We start from the raw sequence: 12,324 nt of genomic DNA, 5'->3' as shown, positions 1-12,324 counted from the left end.
CTGGTCCCTCATTCCTGGCTGGATGCTTGCTGAGTGACAGAAACACAGAGCCACATTGACAGGGGTGATAGAGTGCTTGGAGAGGAGATACCTGTGAACATACAGACTGATGCCTTCTTCTTGACTAGAGCACTCTGAAGACAGGAGTCCATCTTGAGGGTGATGGTGGGGTAGAGAGAGAGGGCAGAAGTGCATGCCTTATCCCCCGTACTTGGTATGGTCAGGATGCGTTATTTTCTTTCAGTCAAGTGAATATCCTGGAAGTCATGCTTAGAATACCCTAAAGGTACCAAGTTCAAGGGAAGGGCCAGTCAATTTCAAGTGACCCCCTTAGTAAGAGGCCACTGGTTGAACTCCTATGGGCAGTGACTAAGGGTCAAACAGAGTTTGACATCGTCTCAAACTGGAGGTCAAGCTGAGCATGCATTGGCCATACCTGGTTACTGGGCAGCGTAACATCCCAGCGGAGCCTCTTGAAGAACTCACATATGCCCCTAACAAGAGACATCTGGCGGGGACTTGCTACACGAAGGCACTGATAGCACTCCATTCTTAAGAACTTTCCCTGTCTTCCCATCCTTCCTCCAGGGCCCCGATTCCCTGGTGGAGAGAGAGAAGGAAGACCCAGGAGAGGAAGGAGGGAGAAAGGTGGAGGAAGAGTGAAGGAATAGTCCTCACCTTCCTCCCAGAGCAGGTCTCTGGGCCAGCGGTCAGGCCAATGGGAAGGGACTTTGAATTCAGTGTAAGACTGAAGTTCAGATTCGACTGGATGTTTTAACGACCAAAGTGAAATGTTCTAAGCATTGCCTGAGGCACCATCAATGGGCAAAGAAAGGAGATACCACAGGGCAGTTTGGAGGCTGTAGCTGGAAGAAAGAAAGCCCTTTCCTGTCTATATCCCACTGACGTTAGAGGCTTCACAGTACCACCTCACTGGTCAAAACTGGGGCCAGGCCTGCACCACTTTGACTCTGCCTTCTTTGGTTGCCTTGGCAATGCCATGCCCACTTTCCCCTTGGAGTCAGCCCAGATGGCCCATCTGAGCCCTTCAGCTGAGTGCATCAGCTGTAATGATTTCATTTCACTTCTGAGATGAGCCAAGGCTTTCTAGCAGGAAAATCAAGGTCCCCCAAGGCTAGGTCCCAAGGCAAAACTTGCCAGTTTTCTCTTTCTTACACGTCGCCCAGCGCTCACTTCCCCCCAGTGTAATCTTTCTCCAACAACCTGCTGACTATGTCTTTGCTGACTATGTCTTGCTGATAATAGAAGACTATTGTCTTCTCTGCCTGGCACGACTTCTGCACCATTTGCACTTATCCAAGGCCTACTCATCCTCTAAGGCCAGCTCAAATGCAACAACCCTAGGAAGCTTGCCCTGGTCTCTCTGTCTTTGTAATTTTATCGTTATTTGGGGCCTCCACTTTGATTATAATAACATGGTGTTCTGCATTATTGGCCATTTGTATGTATTACCCACTTTACTTATGAACTCTTTGAGAGCAGAGATCATGTCTGATTCAATTGTGTATCCACAACAACTCTGAGCAGAGTGCAAGGTGGTGTTCAAAGCATGTTTAGTGAGATTGGTACCTTTGGCTTCAATCCCAATAGATGGCAGCCCGTTGCAAGTAGAAGTTCCATAGCAAGCCCAGGAGCCCTCCCATTGGAGCCACGAGTCAGAAAACCAGCCTTGGGTAGACTGCTAACAGAAGGTATAAGGTCCCCACAGTCTTCTGAGTTACTCTTCATGGCATGGTGGGCAGTGAGCAGGAAGTTGAGGCACGTTCTTTGCCTTCAAGGAACTTATAATTGAGAAAATAGAAAAAACAAGGATCACAGGATACTAAGAAATGAAATGTCTATAGCATTCTGGAGTTCACAAAGCACATAAAGGTCTGCAATTGTAATCTGGCCTCGGAGAAATAGGCAGGGGAGCCCTTGTTATCTCCACCTTAAAGATGAAGAAACTGAGACCCTAGAGATTCATGACTTGCCCCAGGACCTCCAGGTGGGCAGTATAAGGACCTCAGCCACCCTCACTGCCAATGCAGAGCAAGTGCCACTGAACTCCAGGGTCTCTGGTCCTATATCTTCAGCACTACCTTTGTATCTGATGCCCAAGAAATACACGTAGATTAAGGGATTGATACATACAATAAGCAAATATAAAATAATAAGGTGTTTTGTAATAAATGTGGAACTTGGGCAAACAAATCACATGTATGTTTGAAATCTTCGAAACTTTTGCTGCAATGATATATTCTTTGGATAGTTCTCTTCTACATTTGTCTTCAGAACCGGTTTAGAGGTCACCTAAGAAAAATGGTCTCACGGTTCTAAATAAAAAACTCATTAAATGACAACTGCAATAACTACCAGCGGACCCAGATTCACGTCACCCCCATCTACCCAGAACCCACTATACACTAGGTTCTGGGCTCTGTACTTTCGTACCTCCAGCTTTATGTCATCCCTTATTTAATAGATTTGGCTGCTTCCAAAAAACTCAAATATACCCTATGTGAGTACTAATTTGTCACCACTGATGTAATTCAAAAGACTGGGACTCAGGCCCTGGAGGATGCTTCCCCTAAATGATCTCAAGGCTTCAGGCAAAAAACCAATAATGCCTTCCCCCCTGGAGAAAGATTGGGGCCCCTGATACAGGATTAATTTAGGGCGTTCCTGGGAGGGACTGAGCAGGGAACAGAATAGAAAGCACTCCCCTCCCCCTTTCCCCAAGGCAGGCAGGGAAGGAGAATCTGGGAAAGGACCCTCACCCCTCTCCATGGAAAACTCCATGGAAATATCTCTCGTGACAGTTTTGGAGCGCACAGCCATCTCCGACCACACTGAGCTGGCCCAGGTCCAGGCCCCCAGGGGAGGATCTTCTCGGTCAGCGCAGCTGCGGGATGCTTGTAACCCACTCAGCCCCAGCTGGACGTTCAGTGCCAAGATTGTTAGGCATGGGCTCCCTCTGCTGCCGGCTCGGAGCATCACAGTCACTTTCCGGAGAAAGCGGCTTCCAGGAGGGGCGGGATTTTTTAAATGGAAAACAAATAAGAGTTTGAAAAATGAACCTCAAATAGACTCAGAAGGTCAAATAGGCACTCACTCAGTGGAGGTTTAGCTTGCGGAGAAATGGGCTCAGAAGAGGAATCTCAGAGAAGAAAGAATGGAGAATCTCATGGAGGATGCTTAGAAACAGGAGTCCATCTAAGCTGGGAAGGAACAATCTTCTGGGTAAAGGAAACATAGACCTGTAAATGTTAAACCACAGATATTACATATGGAGTCCAAGGACAAGGCCACATCAGGACTGGTTCAGTGCAACAAGGGACGTTCCCATGGCAACACTGACAATTAGACTTCTTTCTCAGAGGTAGAATTGGGGACTTTTGAGAGTGACTGAATGTGAGTTTTCAATGGGACTGTGTTCTAGGGTCTGTTGCTCTTTTCCTATAGAGGCCATGTGCCAATTGCAGTGTAGAGTGTTAAAGTGCTAGATCAACCCTTCCCAAATGTGCAGAGACAGACATGGACATTCAGAGCAAGCTGAAGTCGTGGCACACTTGGAGGTAGCAATGCTAATGTCAGGCTACCTGGTGGAAAAAGCAAAGGAAAAGGAGTCAGAAGACTAGGGTCCCCCTCTGGTCACAGGCAGCAGGCTCCATGTCTGACCTTGGGCAGTTACTGGACCCCTCAGGACTTATATCCCTCCTTGGCAGGGTCAAAGATTCTGACAAGAAGATCTCTCTCTACCTCACTGAATCAATAATGTCTTTTAGAAATTGATTGATATTTTATTCCATGACCTTATAAGGAAGTAGGGGATCACCCTGAGCTCTCAGCACTGATTCTAGAGAAAATTCTGAAAGATCCTATATCTTAGAAAGTCCAAAATTTAAAGGATAAAACAAATAGATTAAAAATTGTTTTTTGAGCACCTGCACCTACTATGCTATGGGTTAGTGTTCTGTCAAATGATAGAGCTATATAACTGGTTTCTAACCCCAGTGGACATAAATGAGTTTATCCTTCTCAATAGATGGCAAAGAAGACAACTCAAGGCACTTCTTTTGTTTCTTTTTCCCCTCCATCTGCTATCTCAAATCAAAATCCTCCCAAAGGTACCCTCTTCTTATGTATTTATAGTAGGTCCTTGAAAATCCACCTTCCATTTGTTACATCTACATATCACGTCTATGGGAAATATATAGTATTGTTTTGTATGTTTTAAAAATGTACATGGATAAACAACAAGTTCCTACTGTATAGCACAGGGAACTATATTCAATATCCTGTGATAACAATACTGGAAAAGAATATATATATATGTATAACTGAGTCAGTACAGCAGAAAGTAATGCAACATTGTAAATCAACTATACTTCAATAAAGTTTTTTAAAATGTACATGAATGATGTTTTTGCTATCAATCTCCTTTTGATTCCTTCTTCTTTGTTTTACTCAGCATTATGCTTTGAGATCCATCAATGATGCTGTATGTAACTCTAGCCAATTCCTTCTGATTGCTGCACACTATTCCTGTAGAGTCCTCAGTGGTCTAGAATCCTTTCCCATGACAGACACTCTTGCTTAGGGTCTCCTTGTTTACCTGTATGGGAGTTTCTCTGGGGCGTATCCCAGCGGCAGGACTTGCCTAATTGTAGAGTAGTCACATGTTCATTTCACTCATACTTCCACACTGCTCTCTAAGAATTTCACCAATATATGCTACCACCAGTGCTTGAGCGGCCCATTTCTACACATCCTTCCTTGCATTTGGTCAAATTCTTAATTTTGTCAGTGTGTTGCACATCAAGTGAGACTTTTCTCTGAATTTCCTTTCTCTTACTACTGAAAAAGTTGGGTTCCATTCAGAGTTCTTCTTAGCCATTCAGATTTCCTCTTCCACGAATTTCCTATTTACAGTGTTCTAAGGGACTCAACCAAATTCTCTTTAGTGACCCAAAGCCCCCCAACATTCCCAAAATTGATTATTTTTTTCTTTCTCACCGGAAACCAATGGGCTTAGTAAGTTGTTCCTGTTATCTCTTTACTTAAATAGAATACAGCAAGATTTATATGCTTCCTCCAGGAGATAAATTTCACATCTTGGCAACAAACAGAATACATCATGCATGCAAAGATCCTATGAGAAATTCTGTTCAAAATGTGGACCAGCTTGCTGTTCATTGCAGCTGCTAAAGAACAGAGAGGAGGCTGCTTGTTTAATGAGCCTCAGGTGACCAATTGGATTCTGACTAATTGTTATCACTGCCAGTCATTGCCACCCTAAGAGGGTGCTGGAATAACCATCTCTCACATTCTGAAGCAGACACATAGGTACAGGTAAGGCCCCTAAAACTGTTTGGGGGAAGGGTCCAGGTTTGCTTGGGCACAAGAAAAAGTAAATCTCAAGAAGAGGACTGAAATACAAATGGTAAATCTCTGGGTTGAATGATAATGTGTTGGGTAGAGACTAAAGAGGAAACTGAATTAAAATTTGAAAGGATCTCGAAGTTTCTGCTTTGTTGCCTATCTTAATTAAAAATTAGGCCTGGCCTGTGGGGGGCAGGTGTTGCTCTTTTTTGGCAAGTTCCCAATATATATGTCCCTCATCCAGGTTTCTATTGTATTTCTTGACCTTTACTTACAGAGTGGCAGGAGTTCCTTAAATAATTTATGTGTTATACCTTTGAAAACTGTAGATGTTACAAGTGTGTTCTCCCAATCTAGTATCATTTATTATCTTGAATAGAATCTTTAATTTTCATGCAGTCAAATCCATCCATTTCCCATTTTATGGTGTGCAAATCTGGAGCCTTGTGGGAGAAATCTCTTTCGTCCCAAAGTTTTAGAAACATGTTCTCATTCTAAAGTATGTAGTAAATTAACCTCACCACAGATTCCAGGAGTCAAGCGAGGGTCCAAGTGTCTGCTTTGTAAGGGGTAGATTTAGACTGGAGACATGACAGGACTTTCTTCCTGAATTAAAGATGTCCAGATCTGCAGTGCAGGCTGACTTGATTCACCCCAGCCCCTTCCCAGGTGGAGAAGCTGGAGAATGGGCACCTGAAGTGGTGCGAGTGGCCCTGCTCGAGGGTTCATCCCATGGGTCCCTGGAGCACGTGGCTCATGCACTTGAACACACACAGGACTAGGCAGCAAGTCAGGGCTGTGCTGATCCACATTGCCGGAAGGGTAACATGGCTGAGTGATTGCCTGCTCGCTCCATTCACACCAGTCAGACTAGTCACTTTCCCTTTCATGAGGAGGAAAAAGTGACAGGACAGAGAGGGAAGCTGAATGGTTTTTCCAGTACTTCTATCTCCAGTCGAGAAGCAGAAGCCTTTCAGCTTTGGGCTGAGATGGCAATGTGAGATTAGGAAGAGAAGGGAAGTGTAACAATTCCTCTCATTAGGTAGTCTGAATGTCTTCATATTACAGTTGAAAAGAATGAGGCTCAGAGAGGTTGATAACTTCTCCATGGTCACACAGTAATAGTACAGCCAGAGTTCAAAACCAGCTCTTAATTTCCCCTCTGTGATCTCAAACAGAGGGATGGACTCTGATCCCCTCCATGCTCTATCTTCCTCAAATCATTGCCTCCCAGGATACTGGAGCCTCAGTGGTCACTTGTCACAGTGGCCTGATCTTACTGCTGAGAACCTAGAGAGTAAAGGGACTTGTCTGAAGCTGCCAGCAAATCAGAGGCAGAGGATGTGTGTCTTCCAAACATGTCATGAAGGGTTCTGCCTAATTGCTGGATGCTTTTAGCCTTGAGCTTCTGTTCCAATGAGACCAACGTAAACAACAGAGACCCAGCTCAAACTGACTTAAGCAAAAAAAGGAAATGTATTGTCTCCCCAAACAGAAAAGTCTAAAGGCAGGTCCAGCTCTAGGCACAGCAGGATCCATGCACCTGGATGGTGCCTTTTGAATTTCACGTGCCATCTCTTGGGTCTGCTTTCTCTCTGTTAGAGCCATTCTTGGTATGTTTGACCAAAGAGGACTCACCAGGAGCTCTAAGTGGGCATCCTGGCAGACCAGCGACCCTGGCAGAAAGAGAAGACTATTTCTCTCTTCCCCTATTCCAGCAGAAATCCTGGAGCAGGCGTTCACAACCTCTAATTGGTTGGAGTCTAGTTCCAGAACAACACATGGGGAGGGCGGTAGGAACAGTGACACCTGAATCACGGGGGCTGAGAATGTATAGTGGTGGTTTCCTAAGCTGAAATGAAAAATGAGGTATGGTCACCAGAAGAGGTGGGAATGGATGCTGAGAGGCCAATAAAGCAAGATGTCAACAAAACTGGCAAATGCAAGCTGCAGTCACCTATGTTATTCCTCTGTGGCTGCCTCTGCTGTACTCCCAGGCATCTATGCTGCACACACACGGCATGCCAGACGCTGGGCTCAGGGTTTTATATACATGACCTCACGCTATCCTCCATGCACTCCTGTGAGGTGGGTACCACCATGAGCCTCATTTTAATGATGAGGATAGCAAAGCTCAGGGAAGCTATATGACTAACTCAAGGTCACATAGCTAGTAAGGGACGGAACCCAAACTCAAACTCAGGAACGCCTTCACTTAAATTACATACCATTCACCGCTACGTAGACACTGTTGAAATAAGACAGCTAATCCCAGGGAAAGAAGACTGCCTGCATTCTGCAGATAATATAACATAAGCCCCCCCACCCCAACCACTGCCAAATTGTAGAACAGAAAGCACAAATCCATACTTTCATTGCCTCTGATTTCTGTCTTGAAATTCTGGATTTCCACTCCACTCACAGACACTTCCTCCCTTGGAAAAAGCTGACCACCCATGTGGGAGAGCCGATGTTATAAGGGGACAGCTGTTTGGGGGTTGTCCGTGGACGGAGACACACTTTGTTTTAAAGCTGAAGAAAAATATTCTCCCCCCAAGCTGCCTGGTTCCAAACTGGCTAAAACACTTTTGTTCAGACTTTCCAAGCAATTTCATCCCTGGGGTGGAAACAGAGCATAGAATGATTTGGAGCAAAAGGACAATTTGGGGACAATTATGAGTGAGTGAAAACAGAAGGTTATAATGGATGTTGTCTTTCAACCCTTAACTCCGGCATTTTGTAACCAAGAATTCTGTCCCTCAGGTTTTGGTGGTGGGAACGTAATGCCGAGCAGTTGTCTGGAACTGCTTCTAGATGTTCAATAATTAGAAACAGGGACGCTGACTCAGGAGCGCATCAGTTGGGTTGCTGAGCACCAATTCACACACGAAAAAAAGAAAAAGAAAAAATGTGGAAATGTGCAAAGATGAAAGTTGAACAAAAATGAACAAATATTTCTTATATATTTTTAAAGTGACTTGTAGTTCTTTCAAAATTGAATTGTCAAATGTCTAAAGTAAATTAGTCCTATATGAGGAATGAGCTGGAAGCAAAGTTGAAAATTTTTCAGTAATGACGAGAAGGCAAAATCTTCTATTGGGGGCACATGGTCAGTGCAGGGAGACGGCGGGGTTTAGGAGAAAGTCAGGTGACACACTAGGATGTTGATTTGTCTGCAAAAATGTATGTTGAAATTTGGTCCAGGATGGGATCAGGCATGTTTCCATTTCCTCAAAGAGCTTTAAAAACTGGAAAACACCCAGCTATTGTCCATGACCTAGACACAGTCTTCCTGGAGGCAGAGGAATGCTTTTTGGGGTGTCCCTTCTAACTCAATGATTCTTCAGGGCCTTTCCACCGTATCATGGGTGCCACAGCATGAAGCGTGTGGAGAGTCTGTGCACATGCACTCACTCACACATACACAGGCACACAGGCACACACAGAATGTAATCATTTAGGCAGCGCCGCAGGATGCAGTAGAAGAGAGAACAAGAGGCTTCGGTGGAAATAGGAAACTTTCCCACAGCGTGGAGCAGGGCTGGCTTGGGTTTTCCACACATGTAGGAGTGCATCATCTGTAGCAGCTGCAGACGTCACAGCCACTGTTTTCTGTCTGAGTCTGTGCAGGGCAGATGAAACCATGTAACAAGTAGGATGCAGACTCCTGGATCTTTATCTGTCTCGTATGCCACTCTGTTCCGTTCTTAGGAATATTCTGTAAGCAGACACGACCAGAGCCTGGCACGCTGCTAGTACTGGGTTGGCCAAAAAGTTTGTTCGGGTTTTTCTGTAACATCTTATGGAAAAACCCAAACAAACTTTTTGGCCAACCCAATATACAACCTACTCTGCAAATGTCTGTTAAGGGAATAAATGACACTTCTCAGACCAGGGTTAAGGGCTGGTCTGGGGCCATCCCAAATCTTCAACCCAGAGTCTTCTGCATCTCCAGGGAGTATTGAGTGATGGAGTGCTGGAGCCAGGGCGGAGTTGGGGGGGGTGGGCAGAAAAGACTCTACACATTGAAGTCTGGGTGCCCTTTCAGGAGGAGCCACCCAGACATCTCCCAGGCAGCTGACTGCTGCCTTGTTCAACACCCCTTCTTTGTACCCAAGGGGCTCACCAGAGCACATGCCCATTAACAGAGCGGCCAGAAGGACCTAGCCCTGATGCTCAGCCTTAGGGGGGCCTTTGGAGAAGTTTAAGAAATTTAATACTCATCAGACAGCCACTATATGTAGAACAGACGTTTACTCTATGTGGAATCCTATGCCAAGTAACAGGGTGATGCATAAAGTACTCTTCTATTTATGAAAAAATAACTGTATATGGGTTTATATGGTATATGTAAATGCATGGAAAAAGAGAGGATGTACATTATTAATGATGGTTACTTCTGGGAGCCGAGTGGAATTAGAGGTGGTACTAAAATGTACTTTTACTTTATAATCATCTTCTCTACTTCTTTTCACAATGAGCTTGTATTTATATACCACTTCTGAAATTCTCCAAGACATTTGTCATTTCTTGTCATTAAATACTTACAAATGTATACGTATGTGTTTATTTTCTGTCTCCCTCATGAAGACATGAAAACTATTTGGGGGATGTCAAGGACCGGGAACATCTATTTTGTTTACCTTTGAACCCCCAGAACCCCAAATAGTTTCTGGCACACAGTAAGTGTTAAATATATATTTATTGATTAAATGAATGAATTATTTATAAAATAAAAAAATTTGAAAAACATATGTGCTCCAAATGGAGGGCTTAAGTCTCTGGAACAGAGCCTGGCTCATGCTAAGTAATTAATGTGTGAATTTAAATTAAACACTTTGGTGTAGAAGGCTCGGTGCCTGCTCTTAGAGATTTTAAAATCCAGACATCCACATTTATAAGCATGTTACGAAACAGATTATGACAAGTCTCATAAAGAGGTACAGGCAAAGAGTAAAGGGGCTCAGAAAAGGGAGCTGCAGTTTCCAGCAGAGGTAATCAGAGCAGGCTTCATGGAGAAGGTGAGGTCTGAGAAGGACTTGGAAGATTATATCATAGTTCCTGGGTCTGCCATACAAATTACTACAAACTTGGAGCTTAGAAATTAGGGCTTCCCTGGTGGCACAGTGGTTGAGAGTCCGCCTGCCGATGCAAGGGACACGGGTTTGTGCCCTGGTCCGGGAAGATCCCACATGCCGCAGAGCGGCTGGGCCCGTGAGCCATGGCCGCTGAGCCTGCGCGGCCGGAAGAGGCCACGGCAGTGAGAAGCCTGCGTACGGCAAAGAAAAAAAAAAAAAAAGAAAACAATAGAAATTAATTTTCTTGCAGTTCTGGAGGCCAGAAAACCCACATCAAGGTGTTGACAGGGCTGTGCTTTCTCCAAAGGCTCCGGGAGACCCCACTCATCGCTCTTCTAGCTGCTTGTGGATGCCTGGCAACCCTTGACATTTCCTGGCTTGTGGCTGCATCTCTCTGATCTCTGCCTCTGTCTTTACATCACCTTCTCCTCTGTGCATGTCTGTCTAATATTTCTCTGCCTCCCTCTTGCAAGGATACATGTAATTGCATTCAGGGCCCACCCAGACAATCCAGGATAAAGTGCTTCTCTCAAGATTATTATTAATCACTTCTTTTGCCATATAAGGTAATATTTAGGGTTCTGGGGATTAGGAAATGACTATATTTTTGGCAGGGGGATGGGGTGGTGGTGGATTTTTCTACCAAACATGGATGGAGAGGACTTCGCGATGTGGAGGAGAGAAGAAAGGTGTTCTAGGTGGAGAGATCAGTATATACAGGGCTCTGGGAACAGGAAATCACAAGTCATGTTCAAGGACTGGTATGTGGTTTGTTCAATGTAAACCTAGGTGTGTGAAAGGGAAGAGCGAGCAATTCCATGTCTTAGCACAGTCCACCCTCCATATCTGTGGGTTCCACATCCACAGATTCTACCAATGGTGCATTGAAAATACTGAAAAAAAATTCCAGAAATTCCAAAAAAGAAAACTTGTATTTGTCATATGCCAGCAACTATTTACATAATATTTATATTAGTTATTATAGGTAATCTAGAGATGATTTAAAGTACATGGGAGGATGTGCATAGGTTTTATGCAAGTACGATACCATTTTATATAAGGGACTTGAGCATCTTGTATTTTGATATCTGCGAGGGGCCCTGGAACCAACCCGCCTAGTATATTGAGGAATGACTGTGTACACCCCCAAGAATTTGAAAACAGAGACTCAAACAAATATTTGTATGCCAGTGTACATTGCAGCATTATTCACAATAGCCAAAAGGTAGAAACAACTCATGTCCATTAACAAATAAATGGGTAAACAAAACATGGTATATCCATAAAAAGGAGTATTATTTAACTATAAGAAGGAATGAAGCTCTGATACATAACTAAAAAATGATGAACCTTGAAAATATTGTGCTAAGTGAAAGAAACCAGACACAAAAGGAAAAATATTGTATGTTTCCACACATATGAAATCTCTAGAATAGGCAAATCCATTGAGACAGAAAGATTAGAGATTACAGGGCTGGGGGAATTGGGGAATGGGGAGTTATTCCTTAATTATCATAGAGTTTCTATTTGGGGTGATAACATTTTGGAAATAGTGGTGATGGTTGCACAATATTGTGAATATAATTAATGCCACTGAAATGTACACTTAAAAATGGTTACAATGTACATACATTTGTCAACACCAAGAGTGAGCCCTAATGTAAACTGTGGACTCTGGGACACATAATGGACATATAATGCTGTGTGGGTGTAGGTTTATCAGTTGTAGCAAATATACCACTTTAGTCGAGGATGTTGATAATGAGCAGGGGTATATGGGATATCTTGGTATCTTCTGCTCAATTTTGTTTTGAACCTAAAATTGCTCTAAAAAAATAAAGTCTATTCTTAAAAGGGTACA

This window comes from Hyperoodon ampullatus (assembly GCF_949752795.1).
Source record: "Hyperoodon ampullatus genome assembly, chromosome: 2".
Taxonomy (NCBI): domain Eukaryota; kingdom Metazoa; phylum Chordata; class Mammalia; order Artiodactyla; family Ziphiidae; genus Hyperoodon; species Hyperoodon ampullatus.
Note: the sequence above shows the minus strand (reverse complement) of the source record.